This window comes from Lates calcarifer, unplaced genomic scaffold (assembly GCF_001640805.2).
Source record: "Lates calcarifer isolate ASB-BC8 unplaced genomic scaffold, TLL_Latcal_v3 _unitig_1013_quiver_2408, whole genome shotgun sequence".
Lineage (NCBI taxonomy): Eukaryota > Metazoa > Chordata > Actinopteri > Centropomidae > Lates > Lates calcarifer.
In genome coordinates, this window is record NW_026115226.1 from 13563 (window position 1) to 26060 (window position 12498).

Genomic DNA, 12498 nt, shown 5'->3' on the forward strand with positions numbered 1-12498 from the left:
AAGCAAAAAATGCCAAAAATCACAACAGCGCACTGCATATCTTTGGGTTTTGCAATAAAACATGCAATTTAAATACATTAACTTGAGCTCTGGGTAAATGTGATTGGGATTTTTCACCATTTTATAGGCTCAAGCTATTATTTTAGATAATTAACAATCTATTTTTTAGATTACTATCTGATTCAAAAGATTAATTCAAATAATAGAGAAAGGGATACATCAATCTGTAGATTAATGTATCATTCATTTATTCTGTAGATTTAATGTATCACAAAAATAATCATCAGTTGTAGCTCTATACTGTTCTGTCTGTATTATAGACATGATGACAGTGGCCAACAAACTGTGAGAAACCTACACCTTAAATGTTACATTTTTAGTCCTCTTTATCATTGAATTCCAGTACTACAATTTTGTTGAGCAGTTAGATACTCAACATCATCAGATATCTTAATATTAATGTGAGTATATGGGAAACAGGATATTGAACTAATTAGGGACACGGTCATTTAACCAGAAACATCATGTTCGATGCCCTGTGACATCAGCTATTCCTCCTTCTGAAGTGACCTTGAGCAAAACACAGACTGAATCTCGATTCATGATCCTGAGTGTATAAACTCACTCTCTGTGTGAAATTTCTGCGTATGTCCTTCATGTGTAGGGGCAGAGAGGATCAAAGTGAACGCAGCATTTAAACTGAAATGGTGGCTACTTCATTGTTTGTTACCATGACCACACACACGTATTCACTGATAATTTCAGCCTCAAATTGACTAAAATTTGCTCCAATAATGTCTAATTTGCAGATTTGTACAGCTTTTTATCTAGAGTCACCATCAGGCACTGTATTTTTTTTAACTTTACAGGCAAGTAGTAAAGAATAGAGAATACAAATCAAGAAGTTGCCTGGAGACTGCACTGATAAATGAGATTCAATTACTGAATCTCTACCAGGCTCCAGGAGTGCACACATTTTCAGCCAAATTCATCAAAAGATCGAGTATAGTCATCCTTGATAAACACACACATGCAATGCAAACGCACACTCACAGACACACGCGCACGCTCGCACACATCTCAGCTGTAGTTGTAGGTGAAGTTATACGAGCTAGGCTCCTTCGGCACGGGGGGTGGGGCCTCTGGGATTGTGATGTTCTCAAGGTCGAGGAGGCGGAGCTTCATCTCCATGCTGATGAGAGTATCTAGGTCACTGCGCGTCAGGTCACTGCCCATCTCTCTGCCCAGCAGCGCGCACAGCCCGTCAGTCCAGATGCAGTACTGCTCCGAAAAAAACATCACACATACACACATACAGGAACATCCATGAAGGCTTGGAATAGGGCGTTAAACCTGTTAGTCACAGCAGGTGTGATGTGCTACAGTAATAATGCCAAACAAGTTGTATGTGCGTTAGTTGATTTGTATGCGTATTAGAATTATACAAATATCCAACAAATCTGCAGTTAAATTTGCATGGTTATGATGGAGCAGCTATTTGTTTTTGGGTGGATCATAACGATTTTTAAGTCCAAGACATTTTAATTAACGCGATATTAATAGTTTGGCCACTGGGGGGCAGCAGAACAAGCTGACAACACAACACTTAACATATTATGATCTTATAAAGCTGTTACACTTTGGCAAACAGTTGCCTATTTACGCAGCTTATAGGCAGAGAGAAACACTGTCATTCAACTGAAGTGGTGTTTGTGGCTACTTGCTGAATGTGTAATATTCACTTTCTTTATGCTCTGATTTTAGTCTCTACCAACTCCTGAAACAAATCTCTGGCTTTTTAGCTGCTAACTGCTCCACTATGTTCAGCTAGTTGCTAACTTTGTTTATCCAGTGCTTGGCACTGAGCAGGTAGTGTGCAGTGGGTTCTTGGAGCTGAGCTTACCTCATATTTGTTGGGTGCAACAAAATTGAGCGTCTCATCGGGATCGTAGAGGACAGAGAAGGCTAACTCCAGCACCTCCTGAGAGAATCAAATGGGTAAGACAACATGCTTTTCCTACACTGAGTGACAGCAGAAAATGAGACTGCTAAGTGAGTACAATGACAATAAAATACACATGAAAATGAATGATGCTACCTTGTTTTGTTTCAGAGCACTTTTTTCTTTCATATGAGGGCAGTCCTTCCCGGTTACCACAGACTTAATATCTGATACAGGGACTACAAGGAATCCAAAAGGAAAAAAATGTGTGTAAAATCTGTTTGGGATAGTGTCATGGTATGTGTTCTAAAATATTTATTGTTGGACGATGGAGAAACTGTTTGGTGTCTTACTCTTATCACTGAGGAGTTCAAAAGGCACTTCACCCTGAGGAGACTCATCAAGGTCCCCATAGTGCAGCACTTTGTGATTCAGTGAGAGTCTGCAGAACCAAAACTTCTCTACAGAACAGAAAGGGAACACAATGCTCAGCTGATAATCAACAGCAGCAGGGGGTCCTTGAGCAGTAAAAGGAAAAGTGATTGTATTTGACAGTGTATGTACCTTGCCGTCGGCGGTTCCCCAGCTTACGAAAGCAGCTCCCCTCGCACAGCCGGTTGAGCCGCTGTTGCTTGATGAGTTCTAAGATCTCAGGCTGAATTCTCTCCCGCAGCTCACTGCAGCACAAACACAGCTTGAGCAACAGGGTCAAACACGCAAGCACACATTTGTGTACAATACTACACTATTTACTATTACGGGGACAGAGCTGGGTGCAGATTTGAGAACCGAGCAGCAACGTAGTCTGTTGCTAAGAGAAGGGCAAAAGGCTGAAATTTTTAGTTGCTATGCAAGCTAACAGTCTACACATTTTGTCAAAACAACACTGCTGAGGACTGTGTGAAAATCTAGGAGTACTAAAAACGAGCACGTTAAGACTGTAACAGTAGAAACAGATGTAGTGTAGACACAGACGTACATGATAGGTGGAGAGCTGGAAGTCGTCCTGGCTCATTCTCTCCGACTGCCGCAGACGCAGGATCTCTGAATAGTTGAGGCCTCGCAGTTTGTTCTTCAGCTGGTCTAAAGATGACGGTTTCATCGCCAGGGCCCTGGTGATCTGCTCACGAACCACCTGCATCACCTGGTCAGGGTTAACGCACACACACACAAGGGCATGCGTGGAAGGAGTGAGAACAAGTGGTCACTTTTCCACATCTACCTGCACTGGGGTTTTTTTTGCCAACTGTGAAAATTATGTAATTTACAGAACCATTATTTTCCCATTTAGAAACTCGCCCTGCTGGCCGGACATCTTTCCCCATCTGAAGACATCAATGTTTAAAATATATACTAAATGGTCTCAGTCTGCTCTGTAGTAATTGATTCTTGCTCACTTCAATGACTGTCTAGATAAGTAGCGCTTGATTTAAATGTGTTCATCTGGACAAAGTATCTTCAATTGAAACAGACAGCACTAAGAATGTAATTATCATGCATTATTTAATAAACCAAAAACCTCTCAGCTGTCTGCCTCAGTGGGCCACTCAGTCACACACAGCAGAAGAACACAGCGGCTGCAGTAGTTAGAGATGTGTGTAAACATTAATTCTGACACTGTTCACATTCATACTAAACCTCATCTGTACAGATGGTGGGTACTTAGGGTCAGCCACTGTAACCAAGCGACCGAAACTGTTCTTCATTTCAACAAATATACAAGTTAAATTTTTCATATGCTTTTCACATAAAAAATTCTTGACTAGATGTGCATGATGATATTCAGATTCTGCTTTTTATTGGAACTAATGAAATGCACCTTGTATAAAAATTTGAAAGAGGTAGTAGGAGTTGCTGATGTTGTGACACTCAAAGTTCAGTTATTTTTTTTTTCAGTCTTCTTTTGAATTGGTTATGTAATTCATATCTTAACTAAAAATTTCAATAGGCATATTTGGTTCAGTAATGCAGTTTTAAAAATTCAGCACATTCATTTGGCAGTTTCTTTTGAAGAAGCCTGTGTTGTCCTCATTTCACCAGTCCTCTCTTTTTATATTCTTTCAAAGTTGTGAGCAGTGTCAGATGTAGCAAATACATGAGAGGATTTTATTCTAAAACAAGTTCAGCACTCTTTCTCAAGGTTGTCATGTCCATTGCTGTAGAATATAAAGCAGCTTAAAATTGCAATTTTTGCTTAATCAACATTCAATAACCCATAATGACAAAGTGAAAACATGCTTTAGAATTTCTTTTATTTTTATTTTGAAAAGACTAGAGTATTCAGATCTTTAAATTAGTGCTTTGTAAAAGCACCTTCAATAGCAATTACAACTTTGCACCACCTTGGCTAAATCTCTACAAATTTCAGGTCTGGATTTGGGGAGTTTATCCCAGTCTTCTGGGCAGATCCTCTAATGATCCATCAGACTTAACTGTCAGGTCTCTCCACAGATGCTGACATGGTCGATTTCCAGCAGCTTCTTCCATCTCTGCAGAGGACTTCTGAAAGTCTGTTAGAGAGACTGTTGGGTTCTTGGTCACCTCCCTGACCAAGGCCCTACTCACCCGATTACTCAGTTTGCCCAACTCTAGGTTCCAAAGGTTCCATTTCACAATTATTGAGGCCACTGTGCTCCTGGGAACACTCAAAGCTGAAGCAACGGTTTTATATGTTTGTTCTGATCTATGCTTCATCACAATTTTATCACTGAGGAGAGTTTCTTGGACTCTGTGGCTTGGTTTTTGTCCTGACATGCTGCTTGATTTGCAGATATTAGTGACACTATGTCTAGTCAATCCAATTATCCACTAGTGAAACCTCCAGTCAAGTCTGAATAAAATTAAGAATTCTACAGCAAAGGGCCTGACTGCTTTTGTAAATGAGACATTTCAGTTTTTGATTTTTGAAAAAATGTCCAAAAAACATTTAATCTCAGACCTTGTTGAAGTCCTCAGCTGTGGCTCTCATCTCCTTCCAGGTTTTATTAAGCAGCTGGATACAGACACAGAAGAACTCCTCCCATGCCCGGTCATGGGTAAAGAACATGGGGTGGTAGTCATTGCAGCCCTCGTTAGCTACACAGAAGAGAACATTTCACTTATAAAATGAAATCATTGGTGTGACAGAAGAATTCTGCCTCTCTCTTACACTATCTGAGCTGATAACTCATCTCTGATTAATAAAAGTACAACAGCTGCAACTCCTGTTAAATAAAGATCTACTTACGCAACTCTCCAACCTGGAGAATCTCGCACAACATTCGAGTGAGTTCGATGGCACACCGGCCAAAGGGACATTCGTGCTTGTCCTCTCGGCTGCTGTTCTCCAGGACAATCTGTCACGAGTAAGGAGACATGTCAGGTGTGGCTGACTTCTTTGCCTTTGTGAGCTGAGCAAAGTCATGCCTGAGGCCAAAACTAACCCTGATGTATGTGTCCTGGTGAACTTTAGCCAGGTACAGCATGTTGTCCAGAGCCAGCATCCCCGGAGGAGTCTGGGTGAAATCCATGGCCGGGTTCACATGGTTCTGCATTTGAAACAGGGATAGCATGAGCAAGGAGAGAATAAAGCAGTTTGAAAACATTTAACAGTTTCTATTTAAATCAATTTATACAGCCAGTTTTACTCACAGTGAAACCTAGCATCTTGTAGTCCTTGGTGTACATCGCCTTTCTCTTCTCTGTGCCAGTGGGGTCATTTTCTCCATCGAAGGCGATCCTACGCAGCTCAAAAATAATATCTCTCTGGGCCTGAGCCACAGCAAGACGACATGTTATCAGCATAAATGGTAAAAACATTTACAATTACAGCAGAGAAACAATAAGGAAAACCAAAAGAAAAATAGGTGAATCAGCAGATGACAGAACCTAATTTTGACAGTGATATTAGTTATAAATCTGCATCTGCAGGAATCAGTCTTAACAGAATTACGTAGCATCAAGAAAATGAATACAAAAAATAATTATTCAAATCTTTACCTGGTCATTAGGATCCATTTTGGTCATCATTCGTTCTTCTAAAAGGTTAAAGGTCAACACCTGCAGGACATACAGCTGATGTGCCATTTCTGCTTTGATTGGTCGATTTCCTCTTATAACGTGCTGGAAAAGAAGAACCTGGAGTTAGGAGCAGGAATCTCTACACAGGCTGCAATTTGCGCACCAATAATAGCACATTAAACCACACAGCACAAAACAAACCCACCACTGAAAAATTCTCCCTTGAAATAATAATAATATGAGCATCTGCAAGGTTTGGAAAAATCACCTGAGGATTCAAGACAGAAATGCTTGCCATTTTATGGACTGACTACACTCAATGCAAAATAATAAAAATAATTTTAAAATAAGTGTAACAAGTGATAACACAGACACTGCGAGCATCCAGCAGGTCTCATTCAACAGTCCATCAGAGCATGCATTACTGGGGCACCTCCAGGGCTGTTTTCCTTGCTCCAGGAGGCAGGAGCGCAGCGTCTTCCTCACTGACACTTGCAGCCAGTTCAGCCTCCCACCTCCAGATGAGTCCGGTGCCAAAAGGAATCATTTTCAGAACAGATTTTGTTCCACTTCAAGGACTTCATGCCATATCACATTGGCTGGTTCTGTGTCACAGCTCTCAGAGCAAGTACATCTTTTTCACTTTCTGAACTGCTTGTCTCAGGCCCCCAGTGACCACCAAACCCAACAGAGGATAGTTTCTCAAGATTGAGCAGAAATATTTAAGGTTTTCCAAGATTTAAAATTTTCAAAGATTTTAAATTGGCTAGTTTCAAACACAATGTCTGCTCAAATTCTGTGTTCACAGCTGTATACTTCACAGCTGTGTGGAAGTTTCATAGCCAGTGGAACAGCGCATTAACTCTTATGTGCGGCTGAATTCATCAGCAACGCTTTGTTTTCTGCATTTCAGACTTGATACTCACATTGAGGATGATGGATCGCAGGTGTTTCTGGGCCAAAGTGCTTGCCATTTCCTGAGTGTGAGAGACCAGAACAATGCAACTCACAAGTCAAATGAGGGAAGATGTTTTACTAAATTGCAAACTTTACTCAAATCTACCGACAGAAAATAGGAATATATAACAATTGCTGAAATGCAGCAAAACACTATATTTGCATCTCTGCTTCGAACCATTTGCCCTCTGCAATTTCTGTAAAAACATGACAACATGGTCTAACTTCAATAAGCCAACACAGTCTGTCTGCTGCTGCAGCAAGCTATGGTTCTATCTTAATCTGCATGGATTACGCAGTGGTTTTTCATGGCACAGAAAGAGCCAGAGAGTGAAGGAGGAGAAGAGCTGTGGGGTGGAGAGGATGGTATGAGATGCTGAGGGATGTGTACTCACAGTGAGGTGCTGCTCCAGTGGGTTAGTATATTCCTCCTACAGGTTGAAGGGGGGGAGGAGGGACGTGGGTGTAACAGTGATGGAAACAAAGAGTGCACACACGGACCATGAGATACAGGATACATCACCGGCACAGCATGCAACAGAAAAAGGACATGACAAAGAGTTTCAAACAGGAACATCAGGCAGTCACTACATATAGCTGACTCAAAAACCTTGCATGCCTTGCACATTTGACAAACCACATGTTTAATGGTTTGTCCAACTTGGTTTGGAAGAATTTCAGAAACCTAAGGGCCTGTAAAATTTTACTAACCCACATAGGAAAAGGTGATCTTTAAACTAACATCTTATGCATGACAATCATTGTGATGTCCCGGGAGCAGAGTGACTAAAGTGATGGTACGACTTATTAGACTGTTGTTCTACTGCTACACTGCTGCCTGAATTACTGCACAATTTTTAAAACAAGTCACTTGAGAAGAAGAAAAATATCCATGAATGTAAATTTTACAGAAAAAACTCAAATGTATTTAATGAGCTGTAAACTGACTATTAGTACTGTTAGTTATTTATTCAACAGTGCCAGTCACATACGGTAAGAGCTGTTTGCCCCTCTGCTAAATTTATCTCACTAGAGTTGACTCAGTTCGCCCTCCAGTGGTCAATAACAGCAGCTGAAGATTAACGCATTTTCAAGGTCAACCATCCCTTTAACATGGATGGTTACAATGGAATTTTAGATTGAAAATACTTTTAATATACAATTTTTTTTGCTTCAATTTGATCTGAATGTAACGTCAAGTGGTGAAGCAAAGACACCTTTCACGGTGAATAAGAATGACACCTCAACACATCACTATCTCATCCACTTTATGTTGTTGATTTATGACATTTTACAGCACTAAAGTGATTACCACAGAGAAGTTTGATAAAGGTGTTGGAACCAAGTATTACAAAATGAGCATCCCATATAGGCAATATGCTTAAGCTATTTACTTTATTGTTTTAATTTAAGTGTTGCATTTTGCTTGAGAAAAAGATCTATAATATTCATGTAAAAATGTAATCTTTTTAATTTGGTATAAATGTCTGCTGTTTTATTTTATATTTAAATCAAACTTAAAGATATTTATCAGACTGCTGCAAAGTTTTTACTGTTTTACCTGCAGGATGCAATTACAGAACTTCTACTGTGTAATGTTTTTACCCTCCGTGTTTTTCTCCAATTCAATTCTGAAGATATTATTTCTTCCACTAAGTATACAGTACAGCAGCAGAGTGGCTTTGTAACAGAACTGTGTCAAAAGATGTATTCAGTTGTAAAAAGAGCGTTTTACATTAGCATTAACTAACAAATCACATCTAGTTAATTATATCGTCTTTGAGATACTAATCACACAAGGACATAACAGTGCATGAGACAGGATGATGCACTGCAGTATGCTAGTACACCACTGTATGTGAGCTGGGATAAAAGTTAATCTTTGCAGAGTGAGCAGAGCACAGGAAAACAAGACATTAGTGATCAGTAACATACTGGACAGACATCCAAAAAGCACTCTCTCCCTTAGTTTTTGTACATTTGTCTGTGCTTCAAGGACATTTCAGATTCAGAATTCATCAGTTTCTTTTTGTATGAATCACTTAAATCAAGATGAAAGAAAGATTAAATATTAGTGTGAATATAAAATGTAAATAATTGTAACAGTCAACGTCACGTTACTGAATGACATGTCTTTGTATATTTGGATGCATCTTAATTATGTTTTACGTCTTTTCAGTCTACACTGCTAACAAAGCTAGGTTTTTAGCAATCTCTTATTGGAAATTATTTGATATACCACTGAATGGCATCGTCCAATCCTCCACTTTGATGGAAATAAGCACTTTTCATTGAATTTAGCCTAAAAATAAATCCTTAATCACTGTGTTGTGCTTAGATCCCCTCAGAACTCTTTGTCTATTTGACACAAACCATCATCCTTCAGTTACAGCTGGATGGCTGGTCTATCTCACTAAGCTATTCTTAAATAACTGCAGCATAACAAATGTGCAAACCTCAAAGGAAGGTGAGTACTATTTTGAGAGAGTGTGTCATTACAGCAATGACTGTCAGACAGAATCCACAACATGACAGCTGGCAGACAGACGTCTATTTATGAGATTAGCCTAAACTAACCTACTGCTGCAAACATGAGCAACCAGACCGAGGCAGCTCTCTGATATCGAAAATACATACGACTATTATGAATAAATGTCAGTCTATTATGCATGGGTGGCTTTTTTTGGAGCGTAATATGAGGATGGAACATTATTAGTATTCCAGTTATGTCTATCTATTATGTGTATTCAGTCCTTCTCTCTAATTCACCGCACTGTGCTGCAACTGCTGTTCACTGACCTGTCGTCTGTCCTCTGGTGCCTTCAGGAAGAGAGCATTGATGAGGGCGATGGCATAGGTCTGGATCTCCTGGTTTGACCTGAAGAATTATCCAGCATCGTGACAACCAGTTAGAAGCATCTAGCTCCACCAATCTCCACACAGAGTTCAAACTACAGGCTAACAACTATATTATTATTAACCTTACTCTTATCGCTATCACTACCAATAACTGAGGTGGGTACAGGATTTTTAGCAGCCATTCTTACATACCAACAACTCTGAATAATTCTTATTATTAATATTATTAATTCTAACCTCATCTAAAAAGACCAAAACTGACAATGAACTGATCATACGAACAAGTAATAACTGAGTGGGTGAAACCTAATAGAGCTTATTTTTCTGTGCTGCAGATCTCCATCTTTGCCCAAGAACTATAATAAACATATCAGTGAGACACACTGTTGCTCTGGATGACATGTTCCATGATTATGATCAATTTGGGAATTTTTATTTCATCTGATTTGATACTAATAATCAGTGTATGTTAATCCCACCTACAGTGTCCTGCTGCTGTAAATACGCACCAGAGTAGTTAATGTGTATTAATCCGCTGCTGAAAGCAGTCCCTAACAAATGCACTATTTACTACTGTCTGAGTGACATCTGCTGAAAACTGCAGTGCCCAGCTGGAAATGTCAAACATGAAATGTACATGTCAATGTTTTTGAGATTTACATTTCAGTAGGAAATAATAGGCTCAGGGCTGAGAGCCACAAACAGGAGAGAGAGAAGCAGAGAGATAGAATAACACATTGTTGGTTTTGGTCTTTTCATTGGGTTTGTTGACAACATGACAAAAAAATTGACTGGGGTCATCTAAGCATCCTGAAGGCACCCTTTCATAAGTTAGTCTACACTGCTACATTCACTCCTCTGTACCCCCCATATCAGAGTGCTGGAAGCCCCTGTGCATGTGTGTGTGCTCACACTTGCAGGTGCCCGATGAGCTGTCCCCGGTGATTTCCTGGGCCACCCTATGGTAGAGGCTGTGGCTGTTGAGGACCATGCTCTCCAGGATGGCAAGAGAACGCTGCAGGATGGACACATCCACCATTGGCTGGTTCACATAGCCTGCAATCTGAGTGTGGACAGAGAAGAAGCAACATGGACATAACTCAGAATCTTAAATATGTTAACTGTGCATTTCTGGCCTTGTTAAGTGTTTGTGTCGACCTGATATGAGCTTTTAAGATCCTTAAAAGCTAAAAAGTTAAAAGATAGACTCTCTTTTCCCAAAAAAAAGTTAATTTGTCTGTAAAAGAAAACTAAATGAAAAGTTCAGTAAGTCTCCCCTGAGTGTCAAAGCCACACTGAAGTTTTCAGAAGAAAAGCAGCCATACACACTGAAGGAACTCTAATAGTGCGAGCAGTTGCCAGGCAACAGCACCCACTCATTTCCGGCATGTAGGAAAAAGGAAGGTCAAGTAATTAAATAAAAGTGTGTGTGAATAAAATGGAATGAAAAGACAGACCTTGAAATTTTAAACGGAGGAGATTTGCTCTTTTGTTGGAGAAGTTACCTGTTTGATGAAGGAGAGTGAGATAAGGTCCCAGGACACAATGCCATGATCCATTAGCTCCAGGAAGGCAGTGAGCGTGAAGGCTAACATTTCACCAAAGCTGAAGGAAGTAAAGAGCAATCAGTACAGGCCTTTTCACATCATCTGACCTGTTCCAACTTAAAGGAACATGTTAAAAAGAAGTAAAATCAAGGCTAATTTAACCCTGGGCTCAAAAGCACAGACTTCACTGTTTCCATAGTAGATGAAAGTTTAGTCTACGTATAAATATTGTATACTGTCACGTGTAAACAAAAACTGTGCTCACTGAGTGCCACTCTCTACAAGACGTGCCAGTGTCCCAATGCCTTCCATATTGATGAACTCTGTGGCAAAAGTTGGGTCCGCAGACAGCTTGGCGAGCTCTTTTAGAGCCTCAAGGCGAGCGTCGATACCGTGGGACTGGATCCTCTCCAAGAGCTGACGAGCAGCACGAGCCTGTCAGCCAGAAAAAAACATCACCTTCATGATAGGTTTAACTGAATTATGAGTTTAAGACATGCCTCAGGTCAGAGGTACCTATGAAAGGTTTGTTGGTTTCGTGTGTTTGAACACTGATGGACTGTCACCATATTTTCAGTGACAAGTTGCTATAATGATTAAGTGCTGACTGTCTATCATAAAACATCAAAAACATGCACAACCACATTAACTATAGGTCAGATAGGTTAGAGTCTGTGTCTCTTGCCCAATTTGACAGCCATGTTACAAAATTCCCAGATCTCAGCAATGTACTTGTTGAGTAAAATGCTGTTAGTAAGTATAGCAATGATGGCCAAATGACAAAAATAAGACTTGTAATAAATAGCAATGCCCATAGCATTTTGGTGGCACTTTTGGTGTTAGAGGTGTGAGGTGCACCCAGAATGCAATTGGAAGCAGTGTGGGATTAGAAAGAATATATTATCATACATTATCATTAAGAGTGTTAGAGGCTTCTGCTGCCAGCCGTGACAAATCACATCAAGTCGCCTCATCCTTTTAAAAGCAGTGCTCTCCCACCAGAATGTACTGACACTTTGCTTAAGTAGTCTAGATCAGCATGCCCTAAAAGAAAACTTACAAGACCTTGGCTGAATTCACATTTTTACAGGCACAAAAATCTGACATGGACCCGCACAAAAACAGTGGTATCCTTCATGTGTGCAAACTTTTTGTAGCTCCTACATATAATTGAGCAAGAGCCAACATACACCA

At 40.0% G+C, this 12498-nt stretch overlaps 1 pseudogene; it reads right to left on the reverse strand.

The window, feature by feature from the left end:
• Positions 1-266: 266 nt before the first annotated feature.
• Positions 267-11739, reverse strand: LOC108885726 (engulfment and cell motility protein 2-like; annotated as a pseudogene).
• Between the last annotated feature and the right edge of the window lie 759 nt (positions 11740-12498).